Genomic DNA, 12444 nt, shown 5'->3' with positions numbered 1-12444 from the left:
GGCTGGCCAGCGGCGCCCCGGGAAGGCGGCCTCCGTTCACCTGTGCTCCGCGGGCTCCCACACCCTCTCCTAACTCCGGCCCCACTGCCTGCCGCTTACCCCAACCGCAGATCAAGTCGGCAGCTTTGGGGCACCAGACCTTGGCCAAACACAAAGATCATTTAATTTTTGCCGCAAGCCGACCCTTTACAAAAGAATAAAACGACTCGCAAACTGTGGCCCTTTTAGAATGTTTGCTGCCTATTTGGGGGCTTTTTCAGCAATCAATGTGATAATCAGAATTTTAAGTTGCTTTCCCTGTTTGGCTTTCTGTTCCTTAATCTGTTAGTATTACATATCTAGAAATGTGGGAGAAACAATTACACTCACAGGTTTTTTTGTGGAATATTTACTAGGCGCCATGAACTCACTCACTGAGCTCTCACTGAGATCACGGAGCTATGGTGAACACAGCGGGGAATAGGTGCTCTGAGAAAGAATGTACATGTGTTCCTGGAACAGATGAGGAGTGGCTCCTAGCCCAGCTGTGGTGGCTCAGGGAGGGTTTATGGGGCGGTGACATGTAACCTGATAACCCCAAGGATATGGAGGGGGAGGGAGCTTGGAGGGTTAGGAAGCGGAGTTCCACGGTGTGATTCACGCGTACAGGATCACTCCGGCTGCTGCGTGGTGGCTAGAGTGGAGGCAGAGAGGTCAGCCAAGTGGCTACCATAGTGTCCCAGGTGAGAGACAAGGGTGGCTGAGACTGGGATGCTGGCAGAGAAGAACTGAGAAAAGGAGAATCTCAATTAATAGTGAAAGCAGGACTTGCTGAAGGATGTGAGCCTTGAGAGAAGGAAAAGCTCAAGGATGACTCCATGGTCAGCCATGGATGGCCCGTGCAAGTGGCTGGATAATAGTGGCATCTGCAAGAGGGGAGGCCAAGTGGTGGGAGAGAAGCTGGGGCTGTGTATTTCCTTGACCCCAAATAAAGCAGTGTTGCAAGTCGAGTTGGGAGGGGATTATCATTCCAGTGCTACCGATACTTCAGGTCAGAGAAGTGTCTGCTGGACTGCTGGGGACCGGCGAGCATCGTCTCCTGGAGAGGAGGGAGTAGAGGGAGATGGCAGCTTCTGAGGACTGAAAGGGAGGGAAGGAAGTGGAAGCAGCGAGCGTAACAGGCTCTTTGCAGAATGTGACCGTGAAGGGGAAAAAGGAGCCAGGCAGCAAGTTGTGGGGTTACAGGATCGGGCTGAATTTCAGAATGAAGAGAACCAGAGATGGGCCAAATGGTTTACCTGGCTTTTATTTCGGCTCTATAATAATCCTAAACAGTATACAGATATTTTTCTCCTGCCTCCAGCTTGCTACCTGCAGATGGCGCTCATCATCTCATCCAAACTGCTCCGGACCCCTGCATGCGGAGGAGGGGAGGACAAGCGCCCTCAGCCAAACTTGGTGACCGTTTCTCCCCAGGGCCTTTCCATCTGATCCCAAACCACAAGTAAAATCAGCATTCCTCCTCTCCCACTCTCCCCTGAGTTTGGGGTTCCAGAACTCAGCAAAAAGTTTCTCTTTTTCCTCACATAATTATTGTATAAGAAATAAAGTCAGAGGCATTTCTGGATTACTTTCGAGGGTTTATTTAATTATCAACAACGTGTCTTACCACTGAGGTCTGCTTATCACGCCTGGGTGGACTGGGAAGGAGCTATCAGAGGATCAGGATGGCAGGTCTTGAAAGCCAAGGAAGGAAAGTTCTAGAAGGGCCAAATTGTTGAACAGCATTAGCTCCTGCAGTACTTTGTTTCCTGTAAGTTATTTTCTCCCTGTTCACTTGAAGAATGCTTATCCTCTCACAATTCTCTCTCTCCTGTGGGTATCTGCCTTCTGACCCTTTCTTCCTGGGAAGCACGTGTCTTCTCAGGGCCTGGGGCTGGGGTGGCCTTCTGCTGTAGAAGTGGCCGTGTTCATATCACTGTTCCTTGGTTCTCCTTCCACCTCACAGTCACAGCTAATCTTAACATAACAGCCCATGTCTGCATTTTTGGGCTGAACTTCCCTTTCCCTACTTCATCTAATTTCCCCTTTTTGGTTTCTCTACAAACTGCTGTAGCCTAGCATCGTGCTCCTTTGAACTTCTCTACCAACTAGCATCAGCCTCCCCATTTCTCCCATTGAGGCATAAAGGAGGGAAAGGGCTGCTTTCCCTTCTGTCCTAAATCAGTGAGTTGTAGGTACCTCACACCCACCACTCCACCTCATTTTGCTCCTGAAACTCCTGGCCCAGTCACCCCAAAATAAGACATGGTCATAAATCAAGGGAAAAGTACTCCAAGTAGTTCTGCCCTCAGAGGGAGCCCCCTGATGGACACATCACAGTCCTTGGCCTCACTCCCTATGCTCAGGTACCTTTTGGGAGCTTTTATCTTCAAACCTCCATAGGGACAGTCTCCATACCCCTCAATTGACCAGGACAGTAATTACTAATGATGCATTTTCCCAAACAGAAGTAATTTTGTTTCACCAATATTATGGTTTAGTGGGAGGTGGAGGTGGCATCTCCAAAAGAATCCAGAGTAGACTTGATCTTTCCATGTTTGTGTAAAGACCTTTCCTCATCATGCAATTAGGTAACCATTGAATTGAACACACATGTGTATGTCTCAAGACAAACATTCATTCTCAGTATAATCTAGATCACATTTTTAAAAATAGAAACACAATATTTTATTACCACACTATATCATGCGCGATACCTACCAGTAATGGCTGTTAAATATTGAGCAACCAGATTTTTGAAACAAAGTTTCCATGTGTGTTATGTTTATTATAAATTTTACTGATATAATGGTTGGATAACACATAATTTACAAATAATAACAGAATGTGTAATACTCCATTGTAATTTCTAAATAGCTGATTGATTCTCAAACAATGTTTCAAAGATTTTTCCCACACTTCTATCTATACTAATCATTCTGGATTTTGTTTCTTTGAATTATTGGGCAGGGAAGATACTTAAGTATGGAAGATTATTGCTCTAATTTGAGTGAAATAAAAGTTTATTAGTACAAGACAAACATAACTCATTTAATGATAAAGTTTGTGTTGGAGATATATATCTATATCTATATTTTAAAAAGCCATAGCCAACCTATGGTTGCCATTGAGGAATGAGTGTAGTTTTGACATAAATGTAAGTTGACACTTTTGTTTACATTAACAAGTGAAATGAAAGTGAAGCAATGCAGATATATGTCAGAACCCTTATTTGTCAATGACATAATTCCTTCTTTACTAAATTGGATAAAAATTTTCAAATACTGGAAGAATATTTCCTCAATTGTTTATGCTTTTTACAATGTAATAGCTATAGATGTGACCCACTTTTAAATAATCTGCCTTGTTAGCATATTCTCCATCACTTTAAGTCCAGATAACCAACAAAGCAATAACTCAGGCCCCGATTTGTAGTGTTTGTCAATTCCACGATGTAAATATTCTCACTACAGCTGATGAAGTTCCTAGTGTGATTTCACTGAATGCTGAGTTGGAAAGAGCTGAACAGTGGCACACCATTACAAATATCACAGATATTTATTATCTAAAAGGTCCAAATCCTAGATCCATCAAAGCCTAAGGCAGGACGTTTTTATTGGATTATGGACTGCCTGGAAATGTCGCGACGGAGTCAATGTGGTAATCAAATTTAAAGAAAAACAACAAAAACTATCAGAATTCAACTTGAAAATTAAAAGAACTCATTGAGTTCTGGGCTCACTTCCAGAACTGTCTGTGTCAGTCTGTGTCACCCAGATACATCTCCACTAAATTCTTGAATAATAAAGACAGAAAGATGTTTCCAGAAGTTTAACTCAAACATCTAATCTCACCTTTCTTCTTGGTTGCTACAATGACCTCAGATCATGCAGCTCAAGGAATAATTTGTTTATATTACTGTTATACTAGAAGACAAAAGTATTTCCTTTGAAGCCTAAAAAAATACTTTCACAAGGGAAAAATATAAAATGAAGACTGTGCAGAAATAAATAGCATAAGCCTAACTCTTCAGTTCAGTTTTGCAGACAGGTTAGGAAATAGCTCTAATTTCAGTCAGTCACCACAGGTTCTTTCTCTCCTACCATTTCATATTTGTATGATTCTTATGATCTTCTTCTCATATGATTCTCTTGTATGAACCTTATCTCAAAGTATGAACTTTGTTTCCCAAGAACATTAATATATTTACTTATTTTCTCAATCCTTCATTACACACAACATAGTTTGGAATTGGAACTCTGTTACAAGCTGAATGCTTGTATCCCCCCAAATTCATATATTAAATCCTAACTCCTAATGTGATGGGTATTAGGAAGTGACACCTTTGGGAAGTGATTAGGTCATAAGGGTGGTGCCCTCATAAGTCAGATTAGTGCCCTTATAAAAGAGAACCCAGAGGGCTCCTCTCTGCCTTTTGCCATGGGAAGGCATGGCAAGAATATGACCATCTGTAAATCAGCAATTTGGGCCCTCTGTAGACATGAAATCTGCTGGCACCTTGATCTTAGACTTCCCAGACTCCAGAACTGTGAGAAACACATTTCTGTTATTTATTAGCTAGCCAGTCTATGGTACTTTGTTATAGCAAAACTGAATAGACTAAGACAAACACCAATACAATTATCAACAACAAATCTACTAAATAAACTGCAAGATTTCTCTGTAGTTCTTTTTATCCACTGAATAGAAACTATCAAGGGTGTATAGTAAGATTACTAGGCTCAAAAGTTACTTGGAATACTTTTTTCCTGAGTATAGTTTTGTTATAAGACACATAATCAGGGTCATCATTTCTGTTTGGATTCAATTTTAGGGTTTTTCCTCATACTTGTTGACTTTCTTTCTTTTTGGAAATGATAAAATTTTGACACTCAGAAATCAAAACCATATAAAGATATTCAGAGAAGTCCCCTAATCCTCTCACTCCATCTCTACTATATCTGTAAGTAACCAGGTAAGCATATCATCAGTTTCTGGAATATTGTTTCCCTGTTTTCTTTTGGCAAAAATATGTGTTTTGTGTATGACTTTTTCTTCTTTTCATACAATAGGTAACATGCTATAAATAAGTAATCTATATCTCTATCTATATACAGTTATACTTTGACTTTTACATTTAATATATGTTCTAAGTTATTCCATATCAGATCACAGAGATCTTCCTCATTATTTTTTACAGCTGCCCAGTTCACTGAAGTATGGATATATAGAGTTTATTTAACTCATCTTTTAGGCCTGACATTTAGGGCATCTCTAATATTTTGCAGTTACAAATAATGTCACATTGAGTAACCTTGCACATGTTTGTCTGGTTATTTGTTTGTTTTTTGGGGGAGTATATTTTCAGTGTAAATCCCTAGATGTGGGAATGACAGGTTAAAGAGTAAATGTACATACACTTTCCTTATATATTGCAAATTTCTTTCTATAGGTGTTTCAGTTATCTGTGGTTAGATAACAAACCATCCCAAAATTAATGGCTTAAAACACAACCATTTTATATTTAGCACAACTCTTTGAGTTGGCTGGGCAGGGATCAGCCAAGATGGTTCATCTCTGCTATCTGAGGTGCCGGTTAAGCTTGCTCATACGGCTGCTATGTGGTCTAGAAGATCTAAGATGGCCTCACTCATACCTGGCCCCTCAGCTAGGATGGTTAGAATACAGGGCCTTCCTTTGATGTGGTCTCTCAGGCAGGGTAGCCTAGACTTTATATGGCCCTGGCTTCACAGTGAGCAAAACTTTAAATTGCAAGTCTTCTTAAGGCATGGGCTTTGAGGTTACATAACATTGCTTCCCCCATTTGATTGGTAAAAGCAAGTCACAGGGCTAGTTCATATTCATTCACATGGAAGGAGACTGATATGGTTTGGATTTGTGTCCCTGCCCAAGTCTCATGTCAAATTGTAATCTCCAGTATTGGAGCAGGGACCTGGTGGGAGGTGACTGGATCATGGGGGCTGATTTCTCCTTTGCTGTTTTTATGATAGTGAGTGAGTTTTCATGAGATCTGATTGTTTAAAAGTGTGTAGCACCTTCCCCTTCTCTCTATTCCTCCTGCGCTGACCATGTGAAGGCATGCCTGCTTGCTTACCCTTTGCCTTCCACCATGATTGTAAGTTTCCTAAGACTTCTGCAGACATTCTTCCTGTACAGCTTGCAGAACTGTAAGCCAATTAAACCACTTTTCTTTGTAAATTACCCAGTCTCAGGTATTTCTTTATAGCAATGTGAGAATGGACTAATAGACTACACTGGGTATGAATACAGGAAAGTAGAAGTCATGGGGGCAGCATTTTGTAACAGTCTACCGCAATAGCAACTGTACCATTTTACACTGCCACCAGCAATGTATGAGAGTACCTGTTTCCCTATAGCTTGCCAATAGAAAATCTTATCATAAAAGTATTGATTATATTATATTTCATGAAAAAAAAGACTGAAATTCACAAATTGGTTTTACAACCCATTATTACAGTAGGATCTACAGTTCACAAAACAGTATAGTAACTCATTTAATTCTCACAACAAACAAGACAATTAATATTATTTCCACTTTACTATGAGGAAACTGGTTAACAAGAGCCGTGCCTAACCTAACTGGTTAACAAGAGACTTACCTAACTAGAGACATAGAAAATATTTTGGTTATCAAGAAAATATCAAGGTTAAATACCTTGCCCAAGGCCACACAGTTAGAGAATGGTCAAGCTGGGATACAAACCCAGGCTGTCTTGCTGTAGAGATCAATATTATGCTATACTTTCATTGTGCATACTGCAATGCTCTGCTTGGATCCCTTCTTCAGGGTTATAAACCCATTCCCCAGCTGCTGGAAATATTGGCTGCTGACAACTCATAGCAGCATCTCTCATTGATCTTGCCTTTGCCTTACCTCTCCCACCTACAGCAGAGATTACTGTTGACTCTTACGTTTGAATCCAGGTCTGCCTCAAGGCCAAGTTAACCATATCATATTTACATGGCCTGAATAACAAAGCTCTGGTAGTGAGTGTATGGGAAAATAGAGACTTTCATACCTGGTAGATGATTTGTTAATTTTTCCTTGTAATATTGCCACTTTCTGCTTATCTTCTTTTGATTTTGCTTAATTTGAGGCTATACAGTTTCAAGGTTTTTATCTTTTGTTTTAAGAGACAGGGTCTCACTATGTTGCCCAGGCATGTCTTGAACTTCTGGGCTCAAGTGATCCTCCCACCTCAGCCTCCTAAAGTGCTGAGATTACAGGCATGAGCCGCCACACCCAGCCTCCAGTTTCAAAATTTTTATATCTTCCCAGTGAATTGTTCCTTTTTGTCATTAGTGAGTGTCATTCTTTCTGCTGTGTTCTCATTGCCCTAATGTCCATTTTGTCTTATATTAATATTTCTGTGACCACTTGCTAAGTGCAGCAGATACTTCGAATAGATTGATTACTTACGCTAACATACTCTTTTTTTCCTTGCTAGGCGAATTTCAATTTTGTTTAGATACTAAGTAGCAAAGTGTTTAGGTAAAATAGATGTCCTTTAGACCCACACCTGACTGATGCTTGGACTAAGCCAGTTTTAGTAATCTAATTCCCTTCTAGTGGGATTGGTTTAGGGATGACCACGTGACCCAGTTCTAGGAAGAGATATAAAGGGAAGTCCATTGTCTGCTCCTGGGAAACACTTTCTTCCCCATAAATAGAGACATTTGAGAAGAAATCCTTTTTCTCCTTCTTTTTTTTTTTTTTTTAATGCTATCAGGTAGGATGTGACCAGCCATTTTGTAACCTTGAAGGCTAATCTCTCAGAAATCTACAAAGTGCCTGGATATTTGATGGCACCATTGAGCTTTAGAGCTTTAGAACCAACCTTAGAACCACCTACCTCAAGATTTCTTGCAACGTGAGTCAACATACGGCCTTGTTGTTTAAGCCTGTTTTAGTTAGGTATTCCATTGCCTATTGCCAAAAGCATTCTATCTGATATACCTGAAAAACTTTTTCATCCCTTTTCTGTCAAATTTTCTATGTCTTTAGTTTAGGTAAGTCTCTTGCTAACAGAATATGACTGGATTATTTTAAATCCAATCTGTCTTTTAATTGGCAAACATAAATTTCTAGATATTATAAATGACTGATATAGTTAGACTTATTCCCACCATTTTATTTGTGGGTTTTTAAATAAACTTTCTTCCTTGTTTATTTTTCTTCATTTCTTGTCACATATTAGATTGATAGTTTTTCTTTATTCCCTTTTTCGTTCTCTATTTTGATTGAATTTCTGTACCTATTCTTTTGCAGATTTTAGACTAAACAAAGTTTAAAGCTAGTCAATACATCTTCTCAAATGACACAAAGACCTGAGAAAAACTTGCCCCCTATTTTGCTATCCTTTTGCTATTGTTAACTGTTTTTTAACACTCCAAAATTAGTCTTTTCAGAATTAGTCAATATTTATTTAGCAATATGTTTAACAATTAACAATTGTTCCAAAGCACTATTTTTTCTTCCTCATTCAATCTTGTTTTTCCTAAAGTAGATACTTATTCTTTGCAGTTCTTTCTGTAAGAGCACATGAATGGTGAGCTTTCTCAATCTGTTGGTTTGAAAATACCTTTAATTTTAATGATAATTTTTATTTTGAAATAATTTTGACCTCACAGAAAAGTTGCAAGACTAATATAGATAACTTTTTTATTTCCTGAACAATTTGAAAGTAAATAGCTGACATAATACCCCATCACCCTGAGTATGTTAGAATAGGGCATGGCAAAATACGGCATGCTGCCAGTCAGAACGGCTATAAGAAGTAAAAAAAATAACAGATACTGGAGAGGTTACAGAGAAAAGGGAACACTTATACACTATTGGGAGTGTAAATTAGTTCAACCATTGTGGAAAGCAGTGTGGTGATTCCTCAAAGAGTCAACAGAACTACCATTTAACCCAGCAATCCCATTATTGGGGTATATCCCCAAAGGGATAGAAATCATTCCACCATAAAGACACATGCACGTATATGTTCATTGCAGCACTATGCACAATAGCAAAGATATGGAATTAACCTAAACGTCCATCAATGACAGATTGGATAAGGAAAATGTGGTACATATACACTATGGAATACTATGCAGCCATAAAAAGAACAAGATCATGTCCTTTGCAGGAACATGGATGGAGCTGGAGGCCATTATCCTTAGCAAACTAATGCAGGAACAGAAAAGCAAATGCCGCATGTTCTCACTTAAAAGTGGAAGCTAAATGATGAGAACACATGGACACAAAGAGGGGAACAACAGACACTTGGGGCCTACTTGAGGGTGGAGGGCGGGAGGAGGGAGAGGATCAGAAAAAATATCTACTGGGTACTAGGCTTAGTACCTGGGTGACAAAACAGTCTGTACACAAAATCTCTGTGACACGAGTTTGCCTACATAACAAACCTACACATGTATCCCTGAACCTCAAATAAAAGCAAAATATATACATATGTACGTATATATGTGTGTATATATGTATGTATATATATGTATGTATATATATGTATGTGTGTGTATATGTGTGTGTGTGTGTATATGTATGTGTGTGTATATGTGTGTATATATATGGCATGCTGGCGAAATCCAGCATACTACTTGTTTGTGTAAATAAAGTTTCATTACCTCCCTGCCTTGAGCCTGGAATCACTCATTATTCCAAAGAGTGCTGTGTTCATCTATTTTAAAGTGTTACTGTCTCAGGCTTTCTCAGTGGACAGTGCTAGGGAATACATGTGTACACACACAACTGCATTTTTTATTTTTCTCTCTCTCTTTACATCAATATATCTATATACATATAAAAATGATGAGTTTATACTGATACCTCCAGTTCCAAGCCAACACCACAAAGTTCATTCTTTTTTTTTTCCTTTGCATATTTGTAACTCCTTTCTCCAATAGCGAGAAATCTGCCTTCCATTATCCTCAATATATTTACTTATTGGGTCAATCTCTTCTATATAACTGTGTTGGATTCTATATAACTGTGCAATATCCTGTGTTGGTTACATACCAATCTCCTGTTGCTATCACCATATCCCCATGCAGCCACCCTCCTCACATTGCTCAGGCATTCCTGGAATTAACCCAACTTGATCATAATACTATATATAAATAATATATATTATATTATAGATAAATAATATATTATATGTAATATATTAATATATATTATATATAAATATGTAATAAACATCATGCTTATGAATAAACATACACAGGGAATAAATATTCCATGGGGAAGGCTGACATTTTAAAACATCTTTTAATGCCACTGAATGGAAGGCTGGTCATTGGCTGGGAATAAGTGCCATCTGCTCAGTCCATGTGTTTTCCACAGCCTAACCATTAGCACCTTGAAGAAAGCCGTAGCGTCCTTCCTCCTTGCAGTCTCAAATTCAGACTATTTGGATGTTCCATCTATCACCCGTCAAAAAGTACAATCTTGTGAGCCATTCCACATACAATCAGATAGTAGATATCTCAAAGCCCTTACATACAAAATAAATTTGCTCTGAGGAAGAGATTTGGAAAATCTTTTCTGTTTCTAAAAGTCAGTCATAAGCCCAAATTAAAATAAACGAAATCCCTATCCTACGTATCAACTTCTTCCCTAAATCCCATAATTTGTTAGTCATTTAAAGGCAAGAGCATGAAAGAAACTTCAGTATAAATGACTCCCTTTTTAGAGTAGGCAATGTAGCTAACTTAAAACAATTTTTCAAAATACAGCAGGAGGTAAGAACATTATTCCAGTTGTCTTTTCCTGCTTAACAATCCTCCCCCAAATTTAGTGGTATTATCCTTCAAGATTCTGGGGGTTTACTGGGCTAAACTAGGCAATTCTTTCTCAAGAAATGAGAAATTTGTAATCAGACTGTGGCTGAGGCTGGAGGCATCTCGAAGGCTACTTACTCACACATCAGGTACCCAGCCTAGGATAACTCAAAAAACTGGGAGCTGGAACCTCTGGAGCTCCTCTGATATCTCTTTCAATACGTGGGATCACCACATGGTTTCTCTAGCATGGTTTCTTCAGAGTAGATGAACTTTCAACTTGGTGACTCAGCTCCTAAGACATGTTGAGAGAGAGCAAGAGAGAGACCAAAGCTTTATTACTTTTTATGACTTAGCCCTTAGAAATTATATTTCACTTCTCAAGCATTCTATTGATTAGAAGTGAGTCACAGCCTGAACAACATAGCTAGACCCTGCCTAACACATTTTTTTTTTTAAATTAACTTAGCATGGTGGCATGCACCTGTAGTCCTAGCTACTTAAGAGGCTGAGGCAGGAGGATCACTTGAGCCCAGGAGTTCAAGGCTGCAGTGAGCTATGATCGTGCCACGGCACTCCAGAGAGAGACCACTTCTCTTAAAAAAAAGAAGTGAGTCACTAAGGCAAGTTCATAGTCAGGGAGAAGAGAAACAGATTCTATTTCCTCATTGGAGGGGTGTTTAAGAATTTGCATACATTTGCCTCTCGGTTCCAAGAAGGTCAAATAGGAACAGCTCTGGTCTGCAGCTCCCAGCATGATCAACGCAGAAGATGGTGATTTCTGCATTTCCAACCCAGGTATCTGGTTCATCTCATTGGGACTGGTTGGACAGTGAGTGCAGCCCATGGAGGGCAAGCCAAAGCAGGGCAGGGCATCGCCTCACCCAGGAAGCACAAGGGGCCAGAGGATTTTCCTTTCCTAGGCAAGGGAAGCCATGACAGACTATACCTGAAAAATCAGGACACTTGCACGCAAATACTGTGCATTTCCAATGGTCTTAGCAAACGAAACACCAGGAGATTATATCCCGCACCTGGCTTGGCAGGTCTCATGCCCAGGGAGCCTTACTCACTACTAGTATAGCAGTCTAAGATCGATCTGCAAGGCAGCAGCCTGGCAGGGGGAGGGACGTCCACCATTGCTGAGGCTTGAGTAGGTAAACAAAGTGGCTGGGAAGCTCAAACTGGGCAGAGCCCATTGCAGCTCAGCAAGGCCTGCTGCCTCTGTAGCCTCCACCTCTGGGGCCAGGGCACAGCTGAAAAAAGGCAGCAAAAACTTTTGCAGACTTAAACATCCCTGTCTGACAGCTCTGAAGAAAGCAGTGGTTCTCTCAGCACACTGCTTGAGCTCTGAGAATGGACAGACTGCCTCCTCAAGTGGGCCCTTGACTCCCATGTAGCCTAACTGAGAGACATCTCCCAGCAGGGGTCGACTGACACCTCATATAGGTGGATGCCCCTCTGGGACAAAGCTTCCAGAGGAAGGATCAGGCAGCAATATTTGCTATTCTGCAGTATTTGCTGTTGTGCAATATTTGCTGTTTTGCAGTCTCTGCTGGTGATACCCAGGCAAACAGGGTCTGGAGTGGACCTCCA

At 40.1% G+C, this 12444-nt stretch overlaps 1 protein-coding gene and 1 long non-coding RNA gene across 2 annotated transcripts in view; one reads left to right on the top strand and one right to left on the bottom strand.

The window, feature by feature from the left end:
- PARP14 (poly(ADP-ribose) polymerase family member 14) overlaps positions 1 to 482 on the bottom strand; it is a 52400-nt gene extending 51918 nt beyond the window's left edge. The window contains exon 1 of the mRNA XM_038003407.2: positions 370 to 482. The gene's annotated coding sequence lies outside the window, so the exon portion shown is untranslated. The remainder of the gene's footprint in view (positions 1 to 369) is intronic.
- Positions 483 to 624: 142 nt separating this feature from the next.
- LOC103228178 (uncharacterized) lies at positions 625 to 1606 on the top strand. Its single transcript, XR_495416.3, has 2 exons — positions 625 to 722; positions 1343 to 1606. It is a non-coding gene; the product is annotated as an uncharacterized lncRNA (long non-coding RNA).
- Positions 1607 to 12444: the final 10838 nt, after the last annotated feature.

The sequence above is a fragment of the Chlorocebus sabaeus genome, chromosome 22, assembly GCF_047675955.1.
Source record: "Chlorocebus sabaeus isolate Y175 chromosome 22, mChlSab1.0.hap1, whole genome shotgun sequence".
Taxonomy (NCBI): Eukaryota; Metazoa; Chordata; class Mammalia; order Primates; family Cercopithecidae; genus Chlorocebus; species Chlorocebus sabaeus.
Note: the sequence above shows the minus strand (reverse complement) of the source record. Positions and strands in the feature narration are given on the sequence as shown.